This window comes from Triticum aestivum, chromosome 7A, assembly GCF_018294505.1.
Source record: "Triticum aestivum cultivar Chinese Spring chromosome 7A, IWGSC CS RefSeq v2.1, whole genome shotgun sequence".
Lineage (NCBI taxonomy): Eukaryota > Viridiplantae > Streptophyta > Magnoliopsida > Poales > Poaceae > Triticum > Triticum aestivum.
In genome coordinates this window covers 743,947,734-743,960,415 of record NC_057812.1, presented here as the reverse complement: position 1 = coordinate 743,960,415, position 12,682 = coordinate 743,947,734, and the positions used below count along the sequence as shown (strand labels likewise).

The following is a 12,682-nucleotide window of genomic DNA, read 5'->3' as shown; positions in this document are numbered from 1 at the left end:
GCATACTTTGGATTTTGCACACCAGACCAGCATTATGACCTTGGTGCATCAGGCTCCATGATGAACTATTGTTGGATCCTCAAACTGAAACCTTATATTTTTGCATGGTGGAGCTTATTGTCCGTTCATCAAGAAAAACTGCTTCTTGAGTTCGTCCCTGGAGAACGCTCGCAATTTACCAACAAAAATTAGCAACCATTGAGTAAGTACATTCTATCGCTGCCCGGCCTTCTATTTAGTGGCTCCTCCATCATTGTCGTTGTTTGTAGTTTAAGGAGACCACGTGCAATTGATTTGCTAGGTTTGTTCGTTGGCACCAAACTCTAGCGTAACAAACGTGACTAATTTAGTTTCTACCGGAGAGCAGATAATTTGGACTTGTACTAATTAATTTAAAATGGTTGAGATGGACACACATTGGAGATTGTCAGTGCATCGATTTTTTCTTCTTATTCTCAGAACAGCTACTTGTACCTATCTATGTGACTCGATCATGTCCGACGATGGTGAGGATCAAATGATATATAAAATTTGAAATATACCAATGGCAGGTTATTAGTCACTAAATACAATCAATTGGTGATCGCCGTCACGGTCGCTAGCATAAATTAAGTTATCTAGGTGTACTGTAGGCAATGTCCAGCTTGGTTAGCTTAATCAATATCTTACGACGGATATATATTGTGTAATGGCAGTATTTGGTTTTGTCTCTTCTCAACAGTAATTGAAGTTTCTTTGGAAACGACATTATGTTTCAGCTGAGTCAAGTCAAACAAAGGCAGAGGAGCAGCTTGTATCCATCTTATGTCTCTCTCCTTGTTTACCTTCACAAGATCTGGCACCCGAAATACCAGCCCCCCTCCCCCCTTGTTTATACCTGCCAAAGACTAGCCCTTTTTCATCTTTTGGTGGCCAACTCACCACTCTGGTGTTCTCCCGCCCAAATTTAGGCACTAGCGTACCGTCTAGGTGTTTATTCCTTCCTCTGGTCGCGGGGGCGCCAGTACCGCATGCACAGAATACATGCATTATGTCGGTGCCCTGGTAGCATGCTAGGGTTCCAGGTTGTCTGAATATTCGACGGTCAAATTACATGTCGGTTTCAGTGAGGCTACAACCAACGGTAGAATTTTGGCAATTCCCCGCCCTTTTCCATGTTTTGGCACCCCATTCACTGGTCTGGCGTTTTCTGCCCAACTTTTGGTCCAGAGATTTCATCGGTCGACAATGTTTTAGGAGAGTCGTAGCTATTGCATACAGGCTCTTATCAACGTGAATAAGGTGTCATTGTAAAGCCATGCCAAGATGCACATGTGTGCCGAATATGGGCAAAATACCACCATGTTTCCCATGGATATGACTATCGCCTTGGTATTTTGGGTTGAAAGCCAAGATAAGCATACATGATACCTCTTTCCGAGAACACTTTTTTTTCAAAGCGTCATATTTCAATTTTGGTATTTTTTATGGAAACCATATCACGTAAAAGGACTCTTTGTGCAAGTTTCCCGTTTTTAAATTGTTTCTCTATTTTAGGATAATCCATGTGCAGTGAATCATATCACTATCTCTATTATTTCTATGACATACAAAAACAAGTTTGATACAAGAGGCACAATGCATAATATCTTAGTGTTGTCTCTTAGAAACACAAGATGTATGCCCCCCGAAAATGTACATGGTTTTTTAGTCTTGGATAAAAATTGATTGTGCCCAACCTCTGCTAGCTGAATAAAAATAGATAGTCTGTTAAAATGACATTTGTGTATTCACAAACAAATAAATTATAAAAAGTGTTCCTAGCAAAAAAAGTTACTAATAGGATGTGCATAGTACGAGCAAGTTGTAAATTTGGGGATTGGAATATGAAGACTTGGGATCAAGTTGCATTTAGTTCATACTTATCATCTAATCTTCAACACAGTGGAGATGATAAACCTTGCTAAAGGCCTATCCTAGCAAACTAGGCGTACGTATTTGTTCCAATCAATTTTTATAGCGAAATATATAAGAAGCCCATCTCAAAATCATATATTTATTAATTGGAGGCACCATACGAGCCTCCACGTTAATCCTTGACAAGTGCTGATAAATAACCATCAGATCTTAATTTTACGGCTAGGACTAAACGAGATATGGTTTCCTCATGTTTTGAAGTACATACGTTTACAAAGAAGATCCTATCGGCCCAAGAGTCCATATATGATACACTAGGAAACAACCATGCAAATAATATTATCTAACAAACTAAAGATTCTTTTTGGGAGACCTGAACCATTAGCCACTGTTTGAGATTGTTTGTTTTGGCTTGACAGGTGGATCAACCCTGAACCATTAGCCAATGTTTTCCCTACCATTTTCTCTCACCGATCCCACCAAAGATGCCATCATGCAGGTCGAACTTTCCTTGCGTAACCGACTAACCTCAACTGCCTCGCCAGAGCTTGGCTCGTTAAACTCTCTGTTGTAGGATCCTGACGAGCGAGGGTTGCTTAATGGGTCAGCTTTCATCAAGAGGGGGCATATGCTGCCCTATCACCCCAGCTTTCGGATCCATAGGACCGCACCTTGAAAGAGAATACAGATCTTCGCCTGGCTCTTCTACCTGGACAGAGTGAACACAAGATGCAATCTACAAAATATAAAGAATCCTCACCAGCTCCATCTGCCCATGATAGACATCACCTCTTCTTCACCTGTCATGCTGCTTGAAGGATATGGCACGCACTCTCCATCCAAATTGGTGATCTCTTCTCAACCGCAATGCCCTCTGGCTATATTTATCCCATGCTTAATTCTTCTACATGTAGTATGGATAATATGGGGTGCCATGAACAAGATGTTCTAAGTTGTAGATGATCCTCCCCTTGACACCATCGAAAACATTGGCACTGATCTTACCTTACATATGGATACATAGGCTAAAATCTGGGGCACCCAAGGAGCGCGCATATGCATGATCCTGTAAAATTGTCAAACATTTGAAATATATTGAGGTGAGGAGCCTTTTCCTAAATAAAGGTTTGTGGCATATATATATTCAGGTGAGGAGACTTTTCCTAAATAATGGCAACGTTATCAACAACTGATTTGCAGGACATACATGGGACAGATCAGTCATCCTAATCTCTTGGTTAGTTTCTTGTTTTGTGAAGGACCCAAAAGTACCATCATCTTGTAGTCTTATCTAACAGAGGATGTTCAACAAAACATTTTCTTGTTGTGATTTCGACACAGAGTGACCCAATCTGTATACTCGAATAGTGAATTAAGCCTCGGGTACACCTGTTTCACAAGTTTTTAATTGTCCTCGCCCGCACCTCTAAGAAATGAAACGATCATTGGTTGTTGGTTGGATTTGTGTTCCAAGATGCATGTGTGTGCCGAATATGGGAAAACGAAAAACAATGTTTGCCATGGATATGGCCATCGCTTGGCCATTTGGGTTGAAAGCCAAGATAAGCCAGGCATGATACCTCTTTTTGAGAACACTCTTTTTTCGAAGCACCATATTCCAAATTTGGTAATTTTGATGAGGACCATATCACGTAAGGACTATTTGCACAAGTTTTCCTCCTTTTAATTGTTTTTTCGTTTTTAAGGATAATCCCGGTGCATTGCATCATATCAATATCTCTAACATTTTGATGTCATATAGAAATAAGTTTGATACAACTGACACAATGCCTAATATCTTGGGGTTCTATCTTAGAAATGCAAAATGTATGCCCGAACAATATACAAGGTTTTCTAGACTTGGATAAAAAACGGTTTTGCCCGACCTCCGCTAGCTGAATAAAATAGATTGTTTGTTAAATGACATTTGTATATTAAAAATAAATAAATTCTAAAAATAGTTGCATAATGAAAAGGGTAATAATTGGGAGTGCTTAGTACGTGCAACTTGTGAATGCGGGAATTAAAATATGAGGACAAGGGATCAAGTTGCATGTACGTCATACTTATAATCTGATCTCCGATACCATGGCCAAAATGAACATTGCTAAAGGTCTACCTAGGAACTAGCCTACTCTATTGCTTCCAATCAATTTTGTATAGCAAAATATATATGTAGCGCCTGTTGAAATTTTACTAACCAAAGTCCATACATATTTGCTCTGGTGTTGCATTGAACACCATAAGTTGCTAGCACCATCTTTGACGGGCTAGTGTTAATTGCCTCCATGGTTATTGTTAATAGCTTGCTAATATCATACGAACTCCACTACTTGTGGTAGCTTTTTGTGCCTAGTTGCACACTATTGGTGTAGTTCAGGCTTTCTCCCTAATATTGAATATGGTAGGTGATGCAACATTTCCTCCGCAAGATACGTGTGAATGAATTTGTCCGGGTTACCAACCAATGTCATCAATTGTCGATACTGTCACATTGAATACGACATGATTTTCCACCCACTCGCACCTTATACATATCATAACGTAATGCAATTGCCTATAAATTGCAGCAAGCAACATCCATTTAAGAAGCACCTCTCAACACAAAACCAAGAAACTTATCTAGGTAACCAAGGCAGGCAACATCAACAAGAGAAAATGGAGGGTAAGAGGATGGTCACTAGCACTACCACTTTGAAGGTGATCATGTGCCTGCTCATCCTGAGCCTCACCGTAAACTCGACCACCGCAGACTGTGGCTGCTGCATAAGCTTAGCCGCAAAAGGATGTTGTTCTACTTGTATTTTTGCGGGTGGCTCTGACTTTGCCTGCAAGAACACTTGTTGTTTCCCTGTATTCTTGAAGATTCTGGTAAATGCACTAAACTCACTTTAATCAATGCCTTTGATATTTGTAAATACAAGATCTGTGTCGTATGGTGGACTAATACATCTCTGTGACCTTCCACCGATTTTCATTAATGTACTTCGTTGACTTCATGTCCCATCTCACAACTTCAAGCATGTTACTTCCTACACAAAGACCTCTTATACTCTCCTGCCCTAGCAAAATTAACTCATGAGCTAATGGGAGTTTTATATCTTAATTTCACAGTGGTTGCTAAGATGGATGAAATGGGAGTGGCTTCGAAGATGGAAGGACTGTACTAAAACGATATGCTTGCATTGCTACCAACATGGATGCCATTCATCGGCATATGTTGGATTGCTTCGATCTATGGCCAAGTTATGCTAATGTTTACCTCCAATAAATTGTTGACTATATGGGGCGACCTCTAGTCAATCCATGTATGTCATGCATGTGTGCACGTGTGTGTGCGCGCGCACGCGCACTCACACGCCTATGTAATTTCTCTTGTTGCTTGTAATAAGGCCATAGACAATGTCCACAGTGATATGTGTCATGTACGTTCTCATATGTCAATATATTGTCTGAGAACCTACCAATTTTATGCGTACTTGATTATTATTTTTTATCTATACCTGTTCTTTATTGAATTCATTCACGTCGGATTTTTGATGTTCTTGTGAGTTTCGGACTATGGGAGATAATTCAGCTCGTCTTGCCAAGAAGGATTTCGAATCCTGGTAGGAAAGACAATGCTGGAAAGATAACTTGGTCTATTTTTGGGCTGCTATCTCTTTCCTTTTGTTCTTGGGATTGGAAGGCTTGGTGTTCGGGGGACAGTATACAGTGTACATGCAGCAAAATTGTGAAAACACAACCTTATTGAGCTGGAAAAAGAGTTCGCTAAAATAGGCACCGCAAAGAGATAATACAGCTGAGAAAAGAGAGCGTCATTGACCAACGGTTTTTTCAGTCTATCTGGGTGAGATTCTCTATATGCATAGCTGACCTGGTTTTCATGTTGGCGTATATGGTGACTCCGGTTCCCAATCAGCGAGATGAGGTATTTGACAGCATCATCAATAGATTTAACTACATCTTCGGTTGCGGATACTTTTGATCGTGGTGTTGATCACAGTTGGGGCGCTTAGAAACTTATTCGTGTTAGCCTTCACGGTTGTAATATCACTAATTCCATGTTCTTTACGGCTAGGGCCATAGCTAGCCCAGTTTCATCTTCTAAAGGCTCTTAACACACCAGAAGAACCCGTTGGAAGCCATGTTTAAAGTTTCTATTTTTCTTCTCTGTGTGCTCATATATAATACATCACTGTATCTGTTATCTTGTTTGGATTCATAGTTTTCCATGCAATCTAGAAAGTTACTAGTAGTACGACAACTCCAAGTCGAGCTCCAAGTCCATGTTTATGCCTACCATCAGCATCTCATTGCAAAACTTTAGTTCGTCCAATTAATTTTTCACACCGATGAGGTCTACAATGGTTTATTGTATATTTGTAATGGCAATTTGTATCATCTTGATACTAATATGTTACCATTTGTAAAAAAAATTACTTTATGGTGCATCGTCTGGTATATACACAAAAAGTTGCACGCGGAGTATGTTGTCCTTGGGCAAGACATAGAGCATGAGTTAAACTTTCCGAGTTACCCCATTGTGGCATTCATCCACAGTTTGGTATACAGTTTGCTCCCTTTGCTGCTTCGTCCTGCTGGGAGAGCTCAACCAATTACTCGCATATGAAAAATAAGTATCTCGATGTAGCTATAACATTGAGGTTAACAGGAATAAATTTGATGTAGAGATCTAGAACATGGTCAATTAATCGTGATAGTGACTTTCATGAATACCAAATTACAGACAACGCATAATTAATCAAAGGCAAACGGAACATTTTATTCTCAACCACTATAACCAGATCTCCTATGACCGACACCATAATATGTCAATGCCACCTTGGTCGCTGTCAAGGCTACTCCACTTGCTGCAAAAAACTTGGAAACAATTCTGGATCAGTTTGTAGGTGCAACTGGGATAGTTATCCATTCTTCGTGTCTACCTTGATACTCCTAAATGTTGATCCTACAACTGCTACTACTATGGCCACTGACCTTGCCGGTACTGACTCTTTTTGTTCACAGACGTAACTAGGCGTCCTACAGTCACCTTACAAACTTGAACAAATGCCACTGACCTTGATCGATGTGAGTTTTACCTTGCTCATTAGTGTGTTTCACCACCTATAACATGATGAACACACACACACACACACACACACACACACACACACACACACATACACACACACACACGCACACGCACACACAAACACACACAAACCTTGTATCCAAGGGGCCTTGTCGTACTCTTTCTTCCTCTTCTTTATTCTTTTCTCCTTTTCTTCACGGTACAATCTTGATATATCCTCGCGTCTATATCTACACCTAATAATAAAGCACAGAGTGCTTGTGACTGCTCAACGTCATGCCATTTAAAAAAAATCCCTGTGTTTTGTGTAAATTAACCCGCAGTACACGTTTAAGTCATAGCCAAACCGTGTTTTTGAATTTCTCAATAAAACCCTGACATTTCAGGTAATCAACCCGTCATCCATATTTAAGTCAGCTGGATCTTTTTTTTGTTTTAACAGAAAACCCCTGACTTTTCGGTTAATCAATCCATAGTTTATCTAAGACAAAATTATTCATATTTTTTAAACCGTAACTCTAATTTTAACATGTTATATATGAAATTTGATTAAAAAATGTGTAGAATCTAAACATTATGTAATTTTTAGCTGTTAAATATTTCTTAAATATTATTTTTGGTGCAAACTTAGTTTATTGTGCATGGTCCTTTTTCTTTGGTACTGGCGGCGATTCGAATTTCAAATAAACACCCATTAAAACCAGATTGAGAGGAAAGAAAACATCGATAACCATGCATGCACACCGCTGAAAACAACATATTTCTCATATTATTCCGAGTGAGTGCGCGTGCCCGCGCGTGAGAGAGAGAGAGAGAGAGAGAGAGAGAGAGAGAGAGAGAGAGGGAGAGAGAGGCCTAGGACTGACCACATTCAAACGCGATTTCGTTTTCTGAGCACTGAGACCACCGTCGGCAACAAAAATGTGATTCCATTTGAAAATAAAGGGCGTGGACCTATTAGAATCTTGATTCATGGTTACTAGGTTAAGAGTGTGTGTTATTTTCTCTCTCGTTGCAACGCACAATCTATTTTGCTAGTATGTACACACACACACACACGCACACACACACACACACACACACACACACAATGTGGCCAACCTATAGACCAACTAATCCTACTCGTACCTCGTACTTCCTATTACTACTAGCATTAGGACACACCTTGGAACCCAAACTCAAAAAACCACGTGTACATGATCAACCATCATACTTATCCTAGTCGGACTAGTGCTAAGCTCGGCCAAACACTTGGACTCCTAATATACGTACACAACTAGCTTGGATACAAACTTGCATATGAAGTAGATTAATACTCGTAAATGAGATTAAGCTCATCCAAAGCTAGAAGCAATACATACAGTGCAGTTCAAGAGTACTTCAACCATTCTATCTGGAGGGCTTTCCCAGTCATTAAGACTTCCTTAAACATTCTTTATGAAAGAGCCAGTCATCTGCGAGAACAGAATACCCGCAGTTGAATGTGAAGGTGATGGAACACCTAATTTGTATTGTATGACATAGCTGATTAAATATGTCTACAAGAGACAAACAGCTAATAGCCGGTTTTAATATCATACGAAGAATGAGATAAAATAATGGTAGTTTGGTCCTCTCAACAAAGTCGCTCTCACTCGCCGCGTCGGATTGTGTGTGCATAATTTGTATTCATTTGGCGTAACGATCGAGCTGACCATGTCCATGTTGATCCGTTCGAGATGGATGATCCATCGTTCGCAGTTTTACATAGATGGAACTGGATTAAGGAAAAAACAACCGGAAAGCTTGTGGCCTCGTTGATCTGCAAACTGAATTTGCATCCAAAAGCTATCTAACTCATGGGAGCTCCTATTCGGCGCTTCAAGCAGCGAAAAGAATCCCTGGCGCTCACTACCTTCATTCATGGGTTGCGGCTGAAAATGTCATCTCGCTGCAGCGCAGCAAAATGCAACCGGGTTGAGTGTTCCCTACGCTTCAGATCTCTCACTGGTTGACTGGTGCCAGTTGATCGGTTCACTGACTGACTAGTTGACTTTTCTTAAGTATCACAAAATTTGGAAAAAAAAAGTAAACCAATTGATTACAATTTTTTGTCAATTTCAGAAAAAAAGTATACAAATTGAAAAAAGTTCATTGATTTTGAAAAAAATAGTTCACAAAATTGGAAAAAACCTCAACGAACCAGAAACAAGAAAAAAGAAAAGTAGAAAGAAGAAAATATGAAGAAAAAAAGTAAGTGGTTACTGCAGCTTACGTTGAAGCAGGAGGTCACTAGTTTGATTCATAACACACCTGCACCTTTTTGGCGTTTAAAAAATAGAAAAAGAAGGTGTTGTTCATTTGTGCCCTTTCCTTGCCCAGATCCGGTGAATGTGCAGTGTCCGTTCGCCACCATCCTCTCATTCACTTTACCAGCTTTTTCGCCAACAGCAGGATCCACATGGGGAATTCCAACTCTCCGGTGAGGTCTCCGGCTCCGGCAATCCACTATCTTATCCCAACATAATCTTCCCATACCCAGTACTACACGTCAAAGTGTTCGAGTGACATTGCGGTGTCTTGCCGTTTCCCCTTCCACGAGTGATTGTTACATTCCGTTTTTAGGGAGCGATTGCCACATTCTTATACTTTTTTTAGGGAGTGATTTTTAAATTATTTCACCTTTGTTGTACTAGATTATGAATAAATTAATTTAGTTTTATCCTAGGTACATGTCAATTCGATACAACGGGTACACAGTCCCTTTGCCTTAATTTTTTTATAACAACCCAGAGAATAGGGTAGTGCTCTCAAATTGCACGCCATTGACCAGCTTGGTGTCGACAGATAATCTCAAGGAAAGTACAATGCATTTCTCACCAACTAGCGGCCTTACCTAATTATTATGCAAATGATTATGCATTCATACAAGACCTGCGAGCTAAACGAGGATGCCTTTTTATTGTTAATAATGGAGCAGTTGCATCAACTGCTAATTAATTAATTATTAACTAGCAAGCTACATAATATATCACTGATCAATGGAATTAATTAATGCCACGCGAAGACCATAGTGCATGTGATTAGATGGATAAGAACGAGGTGCGCGGCTACTCTACAGTCGACCGACAGGCTTAAACAACACAAAATGTACACAAACCTCGGAAGATTTGAATATAAAAAATAAAAAATAAAATTAGTAATAGTGGAAAATCAAATGTCAAATAGTTAACTTATTTGTACTTCTAATGGTACTATTCAGTTACAATTTAATCCCTTGGTGAATGTGTTAGATTACTTGAAAAGAAACAAACTTGATCGATATACACATTAACAATTAACAATATGCTGATATTGCCTATGGAGTGACTAGCTCTGATGTAATTATCTCTTTGGTTCTTCATTCATTCGTTGGTATGGGTGATTTCGAGAATTAAGTTTGCTACTCTACACTACGATATACTTGATGTAAAACGTGAACCATAAACGCTTAAACTTGATGTCACACATAGTCATATACATTATCTCATCCAGTTTAAATCTTGATGTGAGCAGGTGCGAGGGAGATTAGCTAGCAAGGTTTGTTAGAAAATTGCATCCGTGAATATAGTACATGCAATTGATGTCAATAGAACCACCAAAAGGCTAAAATCTGTGATCTCATATATCAGAGAAAAACAAAATTTGTGTATTTTCTTACTGTTGAGGTAAGTTTTTGTGATCAATCAAACAGTGAAAGTGCATGGAGACTAGAGACTATTCTATTTTATTTGTGTGTTCTAGGCTGGACAATTTCGGGACATAATGGCAGTGAGTGGGTATGCACGGGTGTTTGGCATGATTAATTGATTCAGTTGTAGCAGCTGTTAGAATATACTTTAGTATGTGATGGTAATTGATGTGTTCGTTGTCCCTACTCTGGTCTACTCTACATGGAGAAGAGAAGAGCAGAGTGGGGTTATAATCAACTGGTTTGGTGAAACGCACAGGTACGAAAATCCAGAGTTGAGTTGTAGTAGAGGTTGTCATTCCGGAGGTGTTTAAGCCCAGTGAGCCTTGGTTCGTCCGTCCATCACATATAGACTTGGAGAGGTATCCAGCATAGTGAGATGACACCTAGAGAAGTATGGACTATGGAGTTTGTGTGACACGAGTTCAACTGATGGTGATGGATGTGTGCTGCATTTTGCACGTCATATATATAGTGATTGAAACGTATAATCTCCCGAAGGTGAGTAATAGCGTATAATCTCCCGAAGGTTTGCTACCCTGGTTTCGTTTACCTTGCTGCCAAATTAGCCCTTATGTGTGTGACAGAATCCGGCCTCTTTATAGAGCCACTAACGACTATCTATCCTTGGTCCATCTCAGAGGATAGATAGTTTGCCCACTGCTCATGCTCTGCTTCTCCATTCATATGCTATGGATAAGGGTAGAAGGTCTTTTTTCTGGTCAAACCAAGCGGTTTGCTCTGGGGCCAAATAATCTGAGTGGCTTGGGGGTTAAGAACATGCATGCACATGATATCCAGTGCCCACATGCTGCTTCCCTAAATTAGCGCGTCTTTTCGACTCAAGGAAAGTAAATGTTCAACAGCCACAATCATGCTTCTGTAAGTAGTTTATAAAGGAACAGTTTTATAATTCCGAGCAAAAAGTATATCCAGGACAGACAAGATCTGGATGGCATATTCGAACGATCCGCAATGTGTGAGAGCAGAACTGATGCATACTTTGGATTTTGCACACCAGACCAGCATTATGACCTTGGTGCATCAGGCTCCATGATGAACTATTGCTGGATCCTCAAACTGAAACCTTATATTTTTGCATGGTGGAGCTTATTGTCCGTTCATCAAGAAAAACTGCTTCTTGAGTTCGTCCCTGGAGAACGCTCGCAATTTACCAACAAAAATTAGCAACCATTGAGTAAGTACATTCTATCGCTGCCCGGCCTTCTATTTAGTGGCTCCTCCATCATTGTCGTTGTTTGTAGTTTAAGGAGACCACGTGCAATTGATTTGCTAGGTTTGTTCGTTGGCACCAAACTCTAGCGTAACAAACGTGACTAATTTAGTTTCTACCGGAGAGCAGATAATTTGGACTTGTACTAATTAATTTAAAATGGTTGAGATGGACACACATTGGAGATTGTCAGTGCATCGATTTTTTCTTCTTATTCTCAGAACAACTACTTGTACCTATCTCTGTGACTCGATCATGTCCGACGATGGTGAGGATCAAATGATATATAAAATTTGAAATATACCAATGGCAGGTTATTAGTCACTAAATACAATCAATTGGTGATCGCCGTCACGGTCGCTAGCATAAATTAAGTTATCTAGGTGTACTGTAGGCAATGTCCAGCTTGGTTAGCTTAATCAATATCTTACGACGGATATATATTGTGTAATGGCAGTATTTGGTTTTGTCTCTTCTCAACAGTAATTGAAGTTTCTTTGGAAACGACATTATGTTTCAGCTGAGTCAAGTCAAACAAAGGCAGAGGAGCAGCTTGTATCCATCTTATGTCTCTCTCCTTGTTTACCTTCACAAGATCTGGCACCCGAAATACCAGCCCCCCTCCCCCCTTGTTTATACCTGCCAAAGACTAGCCCTTTTTCATCTTTTGGTGGCCAACTCACCACTCTGGTGTTCTCCCGCCCAAATTTAGGCACTAGCGTACCGTCTAGGTGTTTATTCCTTC

At 39.9% G+C, this 12,682-nt stretch overlaps 1 long non-coding RNA gene across 1 annotated transcript; it reads left to right on the top strand.

Annotated features, from left to right (window-relative positions):
• Window positions 1-4,497: 4,497 nt before the first annotated feature.
• Window positions 4,498-5,340, top strand: LOC123147444 (uncharacterized). Its single transcript, XR_006473204.1, has 2 exons — window positions 4,498-4,767; window positions 5,011-5,340. It is a non-coding gene; the product is annotated as an uncharacterized lncRNA (long non-coding RNA).
• Window positions 5,341-12,682: the final 7,342 nt, after the last annotated feature.